Source organism: Salmo salar, chromosome 12 (genome assembly GCF_965601325.2).
Source record: "Salmo salar chromosome 12, fSalSal1, whole genome shotgun sequence".
Taxonomy (NCBI): domain Eukaryota; kingdom Metazoa; phylum Chordata; class Actinopteri; order Salmoniformes; family Salmonidae; genus Salmo; species Salmo salar.
In genome coordinates this window covers 3,552,837-3,567,500 of record NC_138302.1, presented here as the reverse complement: position 1 = coordinate 3,567,500, position 14,664 = coordinate 3,552,837, and the positions used below count along the sequence as shown (strand labels likewise).

Sequence of the window (14,664 nt, the reverse complement as noted above, 5' to 3'; positions counted from 1 at the left end):
CTCCTCTAGATGTTGGACAGAACCACTGACCAGTTGAAGGATTTAAACTCCTCTAGATGTTGGACAGAACCACTGACCAGTTGAAGGGTTTTACCTCCTCTAGATGTTGGACAGAACCACTGACCAGTTGAAGGGTTTAACCTCTAGATGTTGGACAGAACCACTGACCAGTTGAAGAGTTTTACCTCTAGATGTTGGACAGAACCACTGACCAGTTGAAGGGTTTTACCTCCTCTAGATGTTGGACAGAACCACTGACCAGTTGAAGGGTTTTACCTCCTCTAGATGTTGGACAGAACCACTGACCAGTTGAAGGGTTTTACCTCCTCTAGATGTTGGACAGAACCACTGACCAGTTGAAGGGTTTTACCTCTAGATGTTGGACAGAACCACTGACCAGTTGAAGGGTTTAACCTCTAGATGTTGGACAGAACCACTGACCAGTTGAAGGGTTTAACCTCTAGATGTTGGACAGAACCACTGACCAGTTGAAGGGTTTAACCTCTAGATGTTGGACAGAACCACTGACCAGTTGAAGGGTTTAAACTCTAGATATTGGACAGAACCACTGACCAGTTGAAGGGTTTTACCTCTAGATGTTGGACAGAACTACTGACCAGTTGAAGGGTTTAACCTCTAGATGTTGGACAGAACCACTGATCAGTTGAAGGATTTAAACTCCTCTAGATGTTGGACAGAACCACTGACCAGTTGAAGGGTTTTACCTCCTCTAGATGTTGGACAGAACCACTGACCAGTTGAAGGGTTTAACCTCTAGATGTTGGACAGAACCACTGACCAGTTGAAGGGTTTTACCTCTAGATGTTGGACAGAACCACTGACCAGTTGAAGGGTTTTACCTCCTCTAGATGTTGGACAGAACCACTGACCAGTTGAAGGGTTTTACCTCCTCTAGATGTTGGACAGAACCACTGACCAGTTGAAGGGTTTTACCTCCTCTAGATGTTGGACAGAACCACTGACCAGTTGAAGGGTTTTATCTCTAGATGTTGGACAGAACCACTGACCAGTTGAAGGGTTTAACCTCTAGATGTTGGACAGAACCACTGACCAGTTGAAGGGTTTCACATCTAGATGTTGGACAGAACCACTGACCAGTTGAAGGGTTTAACCTCTAGATGTTGGACAGAACCACTGACCAGTTGAAGGGTTTAAACTCTAGATATTGGACAGAACCACTGACCAGTTGAAGGGTTTTACCTCTAGATGTTGGACAGACTCACTGACCAGTTGAAGGGTTTTACCTCCTCTAGATGTTGGCAAGAACCACTGACCAGTTGAAGGTTTTAACCTCTAGATGTTGGACAGAACCACTGACCAGTTGAATGGTTTAACCTCCTCTAGATGTTGGACAGAACCACTGACCAGTTGAAGGGTTTAACCTCTAGATGTTGGACAGAACCACTGACAAGTTGAAGGGTTTAACCTCCTCTAGATGTTGGACAGAACCACTGACCAGTTGAAGGGTTTAACCTCCTCTAGATGTTGGACAGAACCACTGACCAGTTGAAGGGTTTTACCTCCTCTAGATGTTGGACAGAACCACTGACCATTTGGAGGGTTTTACCTCTAGATGTTGGACAGAACCACTGACCAGTTGAAGGATTTTACCTCCTCTAGATGTTGGACAGAACCACTGACCAGTTGAATGGTTTTACCTCCTCTAGATGTTGGACAGAACCACTGGCCAGTTGAAGGGTTTTACCTCCTATAGATGTTGGACAGAACCAATGACCAGTTGAAGGGTTTTACGTCCTCTAGATGTTGGACAGAACCACTGACCAGTTGAAGGGTTTTACCTCCTCTAGATGTTGGATAGAACCACTGACCAGTTGAAGGGTTTAACCTCTCGATGTTGGACAGAACCACTGACCAGTTGAAGGGTTTAACCTCTAGATGTTGGACAGAACCACTGACCAGTTGAAGGGTTTTACCTCCTCTAGATGTTGGACAGAACCAATGACCAGTTGAAGGGTTTTACCTCTAGATGTTGGACAGAACAACTGACCAGTTGAAGGGTTTAACCTCCTCTAGATGTTGGAAAGAACCACTGACCAGTTGAAGGTTTTAACCTCTAGATGTTGGACAGAACCACTGACAAGTTGAAGGGTTTAACCTCCTCTAGATGTTGGACAGAACCACTGACCAGTTGAAGGGTTTAACCTCCTCTAGATGTTGGACAGAACCACTGACCAGTTGAAGGGTTTTACCTCCTCTAGATGTTGGACAGAACCACTGACCATTTGAAGGGTTTTACCTCTAGATGTTGGACAGAACCACTGACCAGTTGAAGGGTTTTACCTCCTCTAGATGTTGGACAGAACCACTGACCAGTTGAAGGGTTTTACCTCCTCTAGATGTTGGACAGAACCACTGACCAGTTGAAGGGTTTTACCTCTCGATATTGGACAGCACCACTGACCAGTTGAAGGGTTTTAACTCTAGATGTTGGACAGAACCACTGGCCAGTTGAAGGGTTTTACCTCCTATAGATGTTGGACAGAACCACTGACCAGTTGAAGGGTTTTACCTCCTCTAGATGTTGGACAGAACCACTGACCAGTTGAAGGGTTTTACCTCCTCTAGATGTTGGATAGAACCACTGACCAGTTGAAGGGTTTAACCTCTAGATGTTGGACAGAACCACTGACCAGTTGAAGGGTTTAGCCTCTAGATGTTGGACAGAACCACTGACCAGTTGAAGGGTTTTACCTCCTCTAGATGTTGGACAGAACCACTGACCAGTTGAAGGGTTTTACCTCGTCTAGATGTTGGACAGAACCACTGACCTGTTGAAGGGTTTTACCTCTAGATGTTGGACAGAGCCACTGACCAGTTGAAGGGTTTAACCTCCTCTAGATGTTGGACAGAACCACTGACCAGTTGAAGTGTTTTACCTCCTCTAGATGTTGGACAGAACCACTGACCAGTTGAAGGGTTTTACCTCCTCTAGATGTTGGACAGAACCACTGACAAGTTGAAAGGTTTAACCTCTCGATGTTGGACAGAACCACTGACCAGTTGAAGGGTTTAACCTCCTCTAGATGTTGGACAGAACCACTGACCAGTTGAAGTGTTTTACCTCATCTAGATGTTGGACAGAACCACTGACCAGTTGAAGTGTTTTACCTCCTCTAGATGTTGGACAGAACCACTGACCAGTTGAAGGGTTTTACCTCCTCTAGATGTTGGACAGAACCACTGACAAGTTGAAAGGTTTAACCTCTAGATGTTGGACAGAACCACTGACCAGTTGAAGGGTTTAACCTCCTCTAGATGTTGGACAGAACCACTGACCAGTTTAAGTGTTTTACCTCCTCTAGATGTTGGACAGAACCACTGACCAGTTGAAGGGTTTAACCTCCTCTAGATGTTGGACAGAACCACTGACCAGTTGAAGGGTTTTACCTCCTCTAGATGTTGGACAGAACCACTGACCAGTTGAAGGGTTTTACCTCCTCTAGATGTTGGATAGAACCACTGACCAGTTAAAGGGTTTAACCTCTAGATGTTGGACAGAACCACTGACCAGTTGAAGGGTTTAACCTCTAGATGTTGGACAGAACCACTGACCAGTTGAAGGGTTTTACCTCCTCTAGATGTTGGACAGAACCACTGACCAGTTGAAGAGTTTTACCTCGTCTAGATGTTGGACAGAACCACTGACCTGTTGAAGGGTTTTACCTCTAGATGTTGGACAGAGCCACTGACCAGTTGAAGGGTTTAACCTCCTCTAGATGTTGGACAGAACCACTGACCAGTTGAAGTGTTTTACCTCCTCTAGATGTTGGACAGAACCACTGACCAGTTGAAGGGTTTTACCTCCTCTAGATGTTGGACAGAACCACTGACAAGTTGAAAGGTTTAACCTCTAGATGTTGGACAGAACCACTGACCAGTTGAAGGGTTTAACCTCCTCTAGATGTTGGACAGAACCACTGACCAGTTTAAGTGTTTTACCTCCTCTAGATGTTGGACAGAACCACTGACCAGTTGAAGTGTTTTACCTCCTCTAGATGTTGGACAGAACCACTGACCAGTTGAATGGTTTTACCTCCTCTAGATGTTGGCAAGAACCACTGACCAGTTGAAGGTTTTAACCTCTAGATGTTGGACAGAACCACTGACCAGTTGAATGGTTTAACCTCCTCTAGATGTTGGACAGAACCACTGACCAGTTGAAGGGTTTAACCTCTAGATGTTGGACAGAACCACTGACAAGTTGAAGGGTTTAACCTCGTCTAGATGTTGGACAGAACCACTGACCAGTTGAAGGGTTTTTCCTCCTCTAGATGTTGGACAGAACCACTGACCATTTGGAGGGTTTTACCTCTAGATGTTGGACAGAACCACTGACCAGTTGAAGGATTTTACCTCCTCTAGATGTTGGACAGAACCACTGACCAGTTGAATGGTTTTACCTCCTCTAGATGTTGGACAGAACCACTGGCCAGTTGAAGGGTTTTACCTCCTATAGATGTTGGACAGAACCAATGACCAGTTGAAGGGTTTTACGTCCTCTAGATGTTGGACAGAACCACTGACCAGTTTAAGTGTTTTACCTCCTCTAGATGTTGGACAGAACCACTGACCAGTTTAAGTGTTTTACCTCCTCTAGATGTTGGACAGAACCACTGACCAGTTGAAGGGTTTTACCTCCTCTAGATGTTGGACAGAACCACTGACAAGTTGAAAGGTTTAACCTCTAGATGTTGGACAGAACCACTGACCAGTTGAAGGGTTTAACCTCCTCTAGATGTTGGACAGAACCACTGACCAGTTGAAGTGTTTTACCTCCTCTAGATGTTGGACAGAACCACTGACCAGTTGAAGGGTTTTACCTCCTCTAGATGTTGGACAGAACCACTGACAAGTTGAAAGGTTTAACCTCTAGATGTTGGACAGAACCACTGACCAGTTGAAGGGTTTAACCTCCTCTAGATGTTGGACAGAACCACTGACCAGTTTAAGTGTTTTACCTCCTCTAGATGTTGGACAGAACCACTGACCAGTTGAAGGGTTTAACCTCCTCTAGATGTTGGACAGAACCACTGACCAGTTGAAGGGTTTTACCTCCTCTAGATGTTGGACAGAACCACTGACCAGTTGAAGGGTTTTACCTCCTCTAGATGTTGGATAGAACCACTGACCAGTTGAAGGGTTTAACCTCTAGATGTTGGACAGAACCACTGACCAGTTGAAGGGTTTAACCTCTAGATGTTGGACAGAACCACTGACCAGTTGAAGGGTTTTACCTCCTCTAGATGTTGGACAGAACCACTGACCAGTTGAAGAGTTTTACCTCGTCTAGATGTTGGACAGAACCACTGACCTGTTGAAGGGTTTTACCTCTAGATGTTGGACAGAGCCACTGACCAGTTGAAGTGTTTAACCTCCTCTAGATGTTGGACAGAACCACTGACCAGTTGAAGGGTTTAACCTCTAGATGTTGGACAGAACCACTGACCAGTTGAAGGGTTTAACCTCTAGATGTTGGACAGAACCACTGACCAGTTGAAGGGTTTTACCTCCTCTAGATGTTGGACAGAACCACTGACCAGTTGAAGAGTTTTACCTCGTCTAGATGTTGGACAGAACCACTGACCTGTTGAAGGGTTTTACCTCTAGATGTTGGACAGAGCCACTGACCAGTTGAAGGGTTTAACCTCCTCTAGATGTTGGACAGAACCACTGACCAGTTGAAGTGTTTTACCTCCTCTAGATGTTGGACAGAACCACTGACCAGTTGAAGGGTTTTACCTCCTCTAGATGTTGGACAGAACCACTGACAAGTTGAAAGGTTTAACCTCTAGATGTTGGACAGAACCACTGACCAGTTGAAGGGTTTAACCTCCTCTAGATGTTGGACAGAACCACTGACCAGTTTAAGTGTTTTACCTCCTCTAGATGTTGGACAGAACCACTGACCAGTTGAAGTGTTTTACCTCCTCTAGATGTTGGACAGAACCACTGACCAGTTGAATGGTTTTACCTCCTCTAGATGTTGGCAAGAACCACTGACCAGTTGAAGGTTTTAACCTCTAGATGTTGGACAGAACCACTGACCAGTTGAATGGTTTAACCTCCTCTAGATGTTGGACAGAACCACTGACCAGTTGAAGGGTTTAACCTCTAGATGTTGGACAGAACCACTGACAAGTTGAAGGGTTTAACCTCCTCTAGATGTTGGACAGAACCACTGACCAGTTGAAGGGTTTAACCTCCTCTAGATGTTGGACAGAACCACTGACCAGTTGAAGGGTTTTACCTCCTCTAGATGTTGGACAGAACCACTGACCATTTGGAGGGTTTTACCTCTAGATGTTGGACAGAACCACTGACCAGTTGAAGGATTTTACTTCCTCTAGATGTTGGACAGAACCACTGACCAGTTGAATGGTTTTACCTCCTCTAGATGTTGGACAGAACCACTGGCCAGTTGAAGGGTTTTACCTCTTATAGATGTTGGACAGAACCAATGACCAGTTGAAGGGTTTTACGTCCTCTAGATGTTGGACAGAACCACTGACCAGTTGAAGGGTTTTACCTCCTCTAGATGTTGGATAGAACCACTGACAAGTTGAAAGGTTTAACCTCTAGATGTTGGACAGAACCACTGACCAGTTGAAGGGTTTAACCTCCTCTAGATGTTGGACAGAACCACTGACCAGTTGAAGTGTTTTACCTCCTCTAGATGTTGGACAGAACCACTGACCAGTTGAAGGGTTTTACCTCCTCTAGATGTTGGACAGAACCACTGACAAGTTGAAAGGTTTAACCTCTAGATGTTGGACAGAACCACTGACCAGTTGAAGGGTTTAACCTCCTCTAGATGTTGGACAGAACCACTGACCAGTTTAAGTGTTTTACCTCCTCTAGATGTTGGACAGAACCACTGACCAGTTGAAGGGTTTAACCTCCTCTAGATGTTGGACAGAACCACTGACCAGTTGAAGGGTTTTACCTCCTCTAGATGTTGGACAGAACCACTGACCATTTGGAGGGTTTTACCTCTAGATGTTGGACAGAACCACTGACCAGTTGAAGGATTTTACCTCCTCTAGATGTTGGACAGAACCACTGACCAGTTGAATGGTTTTACCTCCTCTAGATGTTGGACAGAACCACTGGCCAGTTGAAGGGTTTTACCTCCTATAGATGTTGGACAGAACCAATGACCAGTTGAAGGGTTTTACGTCCTCTAGATGTTGGACAGAACCACTGACCAGTTTAAGTGTTTTACCTCCTCTAGATGTTGGACAGAACCACTGACCAGTTTAAGTGTTTTACCTCCTCTAGATGTTGGACAGAACCACTGACCAGTTGAAGGGTTTTACCTCCTCTAGATGTTGGACAGAACCACTGACAAGTTGAAAGGTTTAACCTCTAGATGTTGGACAGAACCACTGACCAGTTGAAGGGTTTAACCTCCTCTAGATGTTGGACAGAACCACTGACCAGTTGAAGTGTTTTACCTCCTCTAGATGTTGGACAGAACCACTGACCAGTTGAAGGGTTTTACCTCCTCTAGATGTTGGACAGAACCACTGACAAGTTGAAAGGTTTAACCTCTAGATGTTGGACAGAACCACTGACCAGTTGAAGGGTTTAACCTCCTCTAGACGTTGGACAGAACCACTGACCAGTTTAAGTGTTTTACCTCCTCTAGATGTTGGACAGAACCACTGACCAGTTGAAGGGTTTAACCTCCTCTAGATGTTGGACAGAACCACTGACCAGTTTAAGTGTTTTACCTCCTCTAGATGTTGGACAGAACCACTGACCAGTTGAAGTGTTTTACCTCCTCTAGATGTTGGACAGAACCACTGACCAGTTGAATGGTTTTACCTCCTCTAGATGTTGGCAAGAACCACTGACCAGTTGAAGGTTTTAACCTCTAGATGTTGGACAGAACCACTGACCAGTTGAATGGTTTAACCTCCTCTAGATGTTGGACAGAACCACTGACCAGTTGAAGGGTTTAACCTCTAGATGTTGGACAGAACCACTGACAAGTTGAAGGGTTTAACCTCCTCTAGATGTTGGACAGAACCACTGACCAGTTGAAGGGTTTAACCTCCTCTAGATGTTGGACAGAACCACTGACCAGTTGAAGGGTTTTACCTCCTCTAGATGTTGGACAGAACCACTGACCATTTGGAGGGTTTTACCTCTAGATGTTGGACAGAACCACTGACCAGTTGAAGGATTTTACTTCCTCTAGATGTTGGACAGAACCACTGACCAGTTGAATGGTTTTACCTCCTCTAGATGTTGGACAGAACCACTGGCCAGTTGAAGGGTTTTACCTCTTATAGATGTTGGACAGAACCAATGACCAGTTGAAGGGTTTTACGTCCTCTAGATGTTGGACAGAACCACTGACCAGTTGAAGGGTTTTACCTCCTCTAGATGTTGGATAGAACCACTGACAAGTTGAAAGGTTTAACCTCTAGATGTTGGACAGAACCACTGACCAGTTGAAGGGTTTAACCTCCTCTAGATGTTGGACAGAACCACTGACCAGTTGAAGTGTTTTACCTCCTCTAGATGTTGGACAGAACCACTGACCAGTTGAAGGGTTTAACCTCCTCTAGATGTTGGACAGAACCACTGACCAGTTGAAGTGTTTTACCTCCTCTAGATGTTGGACAGAACCACTGACAAGTTGAAAGGTTTAACCTCTAGATGTTGGACAGAACCACTGACCAGTTGAAGGGTTTAACCTCCTCTAGATGTTGGACAGAACCACTGACCAGTTTAAGTGTTTTACCTCCTCTAGATGTTGGACAGAACCACTGACCAGTTGAAGGGTTTAACCTCCTCTAGATGTTGGACAGAACCACTGACCAGTTGAAGGGTTTTACCTCCTCTAGATGTTGGACAGAACCACTGACCATTTGGAGGGTTTTACCTCTAGATGTTGGACAGAACCACTGACCAGTTGAAGGATTTTACCTCCTCTAGATGTTGGACAGAACCACTGACCAGTTGAATGGTTTTACCTCCTCTAGATGTTGGACAGAACCACTGGCCAGTTGAAGGGTTTTACCTCCTATAGATGTTGGACAGAACCAATGACCAGTTGAAGGGTTTTACGTCCTCTAGATGTTGGACAGAACCACTGACCAGTTTAAGTGTTTTACCTCCTCTAGATGTTGGACAGAACCACTGACCAGTTTAAGTGTTTTACCTCCTCTAGATGTTGGACAGAACCACTGACCAGTTGAAGGGTTTTACCTCCTCTAGATGTTGGACAGAACCACTGACAAGTTGAAAGGTTTAACCTCTAGATGTTGGACAGAACCACTGACCAGTTGAAGGGTTTAACCTCCTCTAGATGTTGGACAGAACCACTGACCAGTTGAAGTGTTTTACCTCCTCTAGATGTTGGACAGAACCACTGACCAGTTGAAGGGTTTTACCTCCTCTAGATGTTGGACAGAACCACTGACAAGTTGAAAGGTTTAACCTCTAGATGTTGGACAGAACCACTGACCAGTTGAAGGGTTTAACCTCCTCTAGATGTTGGACAGAACCACTGACCAGTTTAAGTGTTTTACCTCCTCTAGATGTTGGACAGAACCACTGACCAGTTGAAGGGTTTAACCTCCTCTAGATGTTGGACAGAACCACTGACCAGTTGAAGGGTTTTACCTCCTCTAGATGTTGGACAGAACCACTGACCAGTTGAAGGGTTTTACCTCCTCTAGATGTTGGATAGAACCACTGACCAGTTGAAGGGTTTAACCTCTAGATGTTGGACAGAACCACTGACCAGTTGAAGGGTTTAACCTCTAGATGTTGGACAGAACCACTGACCAGTTGAAGGGTTTTACCTCCTCTAGATGTTGGACAGAACCACTGACCAGTTGAAGAGTTTTACCTCGTCTAGATGTTGGACAGAACCACTGACCTGTTGAAGGGTTTTACCTCTAGATGTTGGACAGAGCCACTGACCAGTTGAAGGGTTTAACCTCCTCTAGATGTTGGACAGAACCACTGACCAGTTGAAGGGTTTAACCTCTAGATGTTGGACAGAACCACTGACCAGTTGAAGGGTTTAACCTCTAGATGTTGGACAGAACCACTGACCAGTTGAAGAGTTTTACCTCGTCTAGATGTTGGACAGAACCACTGACCTGTTGAAGGGTTTTACCTCTAGATGTTGGACAGAGCCACTGACCAGTTGAAGGGTTTAACCTCCTCTAGATGTTGGACAGAACCACTGACCAGTTGAAGTGTTTTACCTCCTCTAGATGTTGGACAGAACCACTGACCAGTTGAAGGGTTTTACCTCCTCTAGATGTTGGACAGAACCACTGACAAGTTGAAAGGTTTAACCTCTAGATGTTGGACAGAACCACTGACCAGTTGAAGGGTTTAGCCTCCTCTAGATGTTGGACAGAACCACTGACCAGTTTAAGTGTTTTACCTCCTCTAGATGTTGGACAGAACCACTGACCAGTTGAAGTGTTTTACCTCCTCTAGATGTTGGACAGAACCACTGACCAGTTGAATGGTTTTACCTCCTCTAGATGTTGGCAAGAACCACTGACCAGTTGAAGGTTTTAACCTCTAGATGTTGGACAGAACCACTGACCAGTTGAATGGTTTAACCTCCTCTAGATGTTGGACAGAACCACTGACCAGTTGAAGGGTTTAACCTCTAGATGTTGGACAGAACCACTGACAAGTTGAAGGGTTTAACCTCCTCTAGATGTTGGACAGAACCACTGACCAGTTGAAGGGTTTAACCTCCTCTAGATGTTGGACAGAACCACTGACCAGTTGAAGGGTTTTACCTCCTCTAGATGTTGGACAGAACCACTGACCATTTGGAGGGTTTTACCTCTAGATGTTGGACAGAACCACTGACCAGTTGAAGGATTTTACTTCCTCTAGATGTTGGACAGAACCACTGACCAGTTGAATGGTTTTACCTCCTCTAGATGTTGGACAGAACCACTGGCCAGTTGAAGGGTTTTACCTCTTATAGATGTTGGACAGAACCAATGACCAGTTGAAGGGTTTTACGTCCTCTAGATGTTGGACAGAACCACTGACCAGTTGAAGGGTTTTACCTCCTCTAGATGTTGGATAGAACCACTGACAAGTTGAAAGGTTTAACCTCTAGATGTTGGACAGAACCACTGACCAGTTGAAGGGTTTAACCTCCTCTAGATGTTGGACAGAACCACTGACCAGTTGAAGTGTTTTACCTCCTCTAGATGTTGGACAGAACCACTGACCAGTTGAAGGGTTTTACCTCCTCTAGATGTTGGACAGAACCACTGACAAGTTGAAAGGTTTAACCTCTAGATGTTGGACAGAACCACTGACCAGTTGAAGGGTTTAACCTCCTCTAGATGTTGGACAGAACCACTGACCAGTTTAAGTGTTTTACCTCCTCTAGATGTTGGACAGAACCACTGACCAGTTGAAGGGTTTAACCTCCTCTAGATGTTGGACAGAACCACTGACCAGTTGAAGGGTTTTACCTCCTCTAGATGTTGGACAGAACCACTGACCAGTTGAAGGGTTTTACCTCCTCTAGATGTTGGATAGAACCACTGACCAGTTGAAGGGTTTAACCTCTAGATGTTGGACAGAACCACTGACCAGTTGAAGGGTTTAACCTCTAGATGTTGGACAGAACCACTGACCAGTTGAAGGGTTTTACCTCCTCTAGATGTTGGACAGAACCACTGACCAGTTGAAGAGTTTTACCTCGTCTAGATGTTGGACAGAACCACTGACCTGTTGAAGGGTTTTACCTCTAGATGTTTGACAGAGCCACTGACCAGTTGAAGGGTTTAACCTCCTCTAGATGTTGGACAGAACCACTGACCAGTTGAAGGGTTTAACCTCTAGATGTTGGACAGAACCACTGACCAGTTGAAGGGTTTAACCTCTAGATGTTGGACAGAACCACTGACCAGTTGAAGGGTTTTACCTCCTCTAGATGTTGGACAGAACCACTGACCAGTTGAAGAGTTTTACCTCGTCTAGATGTTGGACAGAACCACTGACCTGTTGAAGGGTTTTACCTCTAGATGTTGGACAGAGCCACTGACCAGTTGAAGGGTTTAACCTCCTCTAGATGTTGGACAGAACCACTGACCAGTTGAAGTGTTTTACCTCCTCTAGATGTTGGACAGAACCACTGACCAGTTGAAGGGTTTTACCTCCTCTAGATGTTGGACAGAACCACTGACAAGTTGAAAGGTTTAACCTCTAGATGTTGGACAGAACCACTGACCAGTTGAAGGGTTTAACCTCCTCTAGATGTTGGACAGAACCACTGACCAGTTTAAGTGTTTTACCTCCTCTAGATGTTGGACAGAACCACTGACCAGTTGAAGAGTTTTACCTCGTCTAGATGTTGGACAGAACCACTGACCAGTTGAAGGGTTTAACCTCTAGATGTTGGACAGAACCACTGACCAGTTGAAGGGTTTTACCTCCTCTAGATGTTGGACAGAACCACTGACCAGTTGAAGAGTTTTACCTCGTCTAGATGTTGGACAGAACCACTGACCTGTTGAAGGGTTTTACCTCTAGATGTTGGACAGAGCCACTGACCAGTTGAAGGGTTTAACCTCCTCTAGATGTTGGACAGAACCACTGACCAGTTGAAGTGTTTTACCTCCTCTAGATGTTGGACAGAACCACTGACCAGTCGAAGGGTTTTACCTCCTCTAGATGTTGGACAGAACCACTGACAAGTTGAAAGGTTTAACCTCTAGATGTTGGACAGAACCACTGACCAGTTGAAGGGTTTAACCTCCTCTAGATGTTGGACAGAACCACTGACCAGTTTAAGTGTTTTACCTCCTCTAGATGTTGGACAGAACCACTGACCAGTTGAAGTGTTTTACCTCCTCTAGATGTTGGACAGAACCACTGACCAGTTGAATGGTTTTACCTCCTCTAGATGTTGGCAAGAACCACTGACCAGTTGAAGGTTTTAACCTCTAGATGTTGGACAGAACCACTGACCAGTTGAATGGTTTAACCTCCTCTAGATGTTGGACAGAACCACTGACCAGTTGAAGGGTTTAACCTCTAGATGTTGGACAGAACCACTGACAAGTTGAAGGGTTTAACCTCCTCTAGATGTTGGACAGAACCACTGACCAGTTGAAGGGTTTAACCTCCTCTAGATGTTGGACAGAACCACTGACCAGTTGAAGGGTTTTACCTCCTCTAGATGTTGGACAGAACCACTGACCATTTGGAGGGTTTTACCTCTAGATGTTGGACAGAACCACTGACCAGTTGAAGGATTTTACCTCCTCTAGATGTTGGACAGAACCACTGACCAGTTGAATGGTTTTACCTCCTCTAGATGTTGGACAGAACCACTGGCCAGTTGAAGGGTTTTACCTCTTATAGATGTTGGACAGAACCAATGACCAGTTGAAGGGTTTTACGTCATCTAGATGTTGGACAGAACCACTGACCAGTTGAAGGGTTTTACCTCCTCTAGATGTTGGATAGAACCACTGACCAGTTGAAGGGTTTAACCTCTCGATGTTGGACAGAACCACTGACCAGTTGAAGGGTTTAACCTCTAGATGTTGGACAGAACCACTGACCAGTTGAAGGGTTTTACCTCCTCTAGATGTTGGACAGAACCAATGACCAGTTGAAGGGTTTTACCTCTAGATGTTGGACAGAACAACTGACCAGTTGAAGGGTTTAACCTCCTCTAGATGTTGGAAAGAACCACTGACCAGTTGAAGGTTTTAACCTCTAGATGTTGGACAGAACCACTGACAAGTTGAAGGGTTTAACCTCCTCTAGATGTTGGACAGAACCACTGACCAGTTGAAGGGTTTAACCTCCTCTAGATGTTGGACAGAACCACTGACCAGTTGAAGGGTTTTACCTCCTCTAGATGTTGGACAGAACCACTGACCAGTTGAAGGGTTTTACCTCCTCTAGATGTTGGACAGAACCACTGACCAGTTGAAGGGTTTTACCTCTAGATATTGGACAGCACCACTGACCAGTTGAAGGGTTTTACCTCTAGATGTTTGACAGAACCACTGGCCAGTTGAAGGGTTTTACCTCCTATAGATGTTGGATAGAACCACTGACCAGTTGAAGGGTTTTACCTCCTCTAGATGTTGGACAGAACCACTGACCAGTTGAAGGGTTTTACCTCCTCTAGATGTTGGATAGAACCACTGACCAGTTGAAGGGTTTAACCTCTAGATGTTGGACAGAACCACTGACCAGTTGAAGGGTTTAACCTCTAGATGTTGGACAGAACCACTGACCAGTTGAAGGGTTTTACCTCCTCTAGATGTAGGACAGAACCACTGACCAGTTGAAGGGTTTTACCTCGTCTAGATGTTGGACAGAACCACTGACCTGTTGAAGGGTTTTACCTCTAGATGTTGGACAGAGCCACTGACCAGTTGAAGGGTTTAACCTCCTCTAGATGTTGGACAGAACCACTGACCAGTTGAAGTGTTTTACCTCCTCTAGATGTTGGACAGAACCACTGACCAGTTGAAGTGTTTTACCTCCTCTAGATGTTGGACAGAACCACTGACCAGTTGAAGGGTTTTACCTCCTCTAGATGTTGGACAGAACCACTGACAAGTTGAAAGGTTTAACCTCTAGATGTTG

General features: G+C 45.1%; 1 protein-coding gene across 1 annotated transcript in view; it reads left to right on the top strand.

Moving 5' to 3' along the window:
• Positions 1-14,664, top strand: part of LOC106590977 (voltage-dependent T-type calcium channel subunit alpha-1H) — a 177,043-nt gene that overhangs the window by 666 nt on the left and 161,713 nt on the right.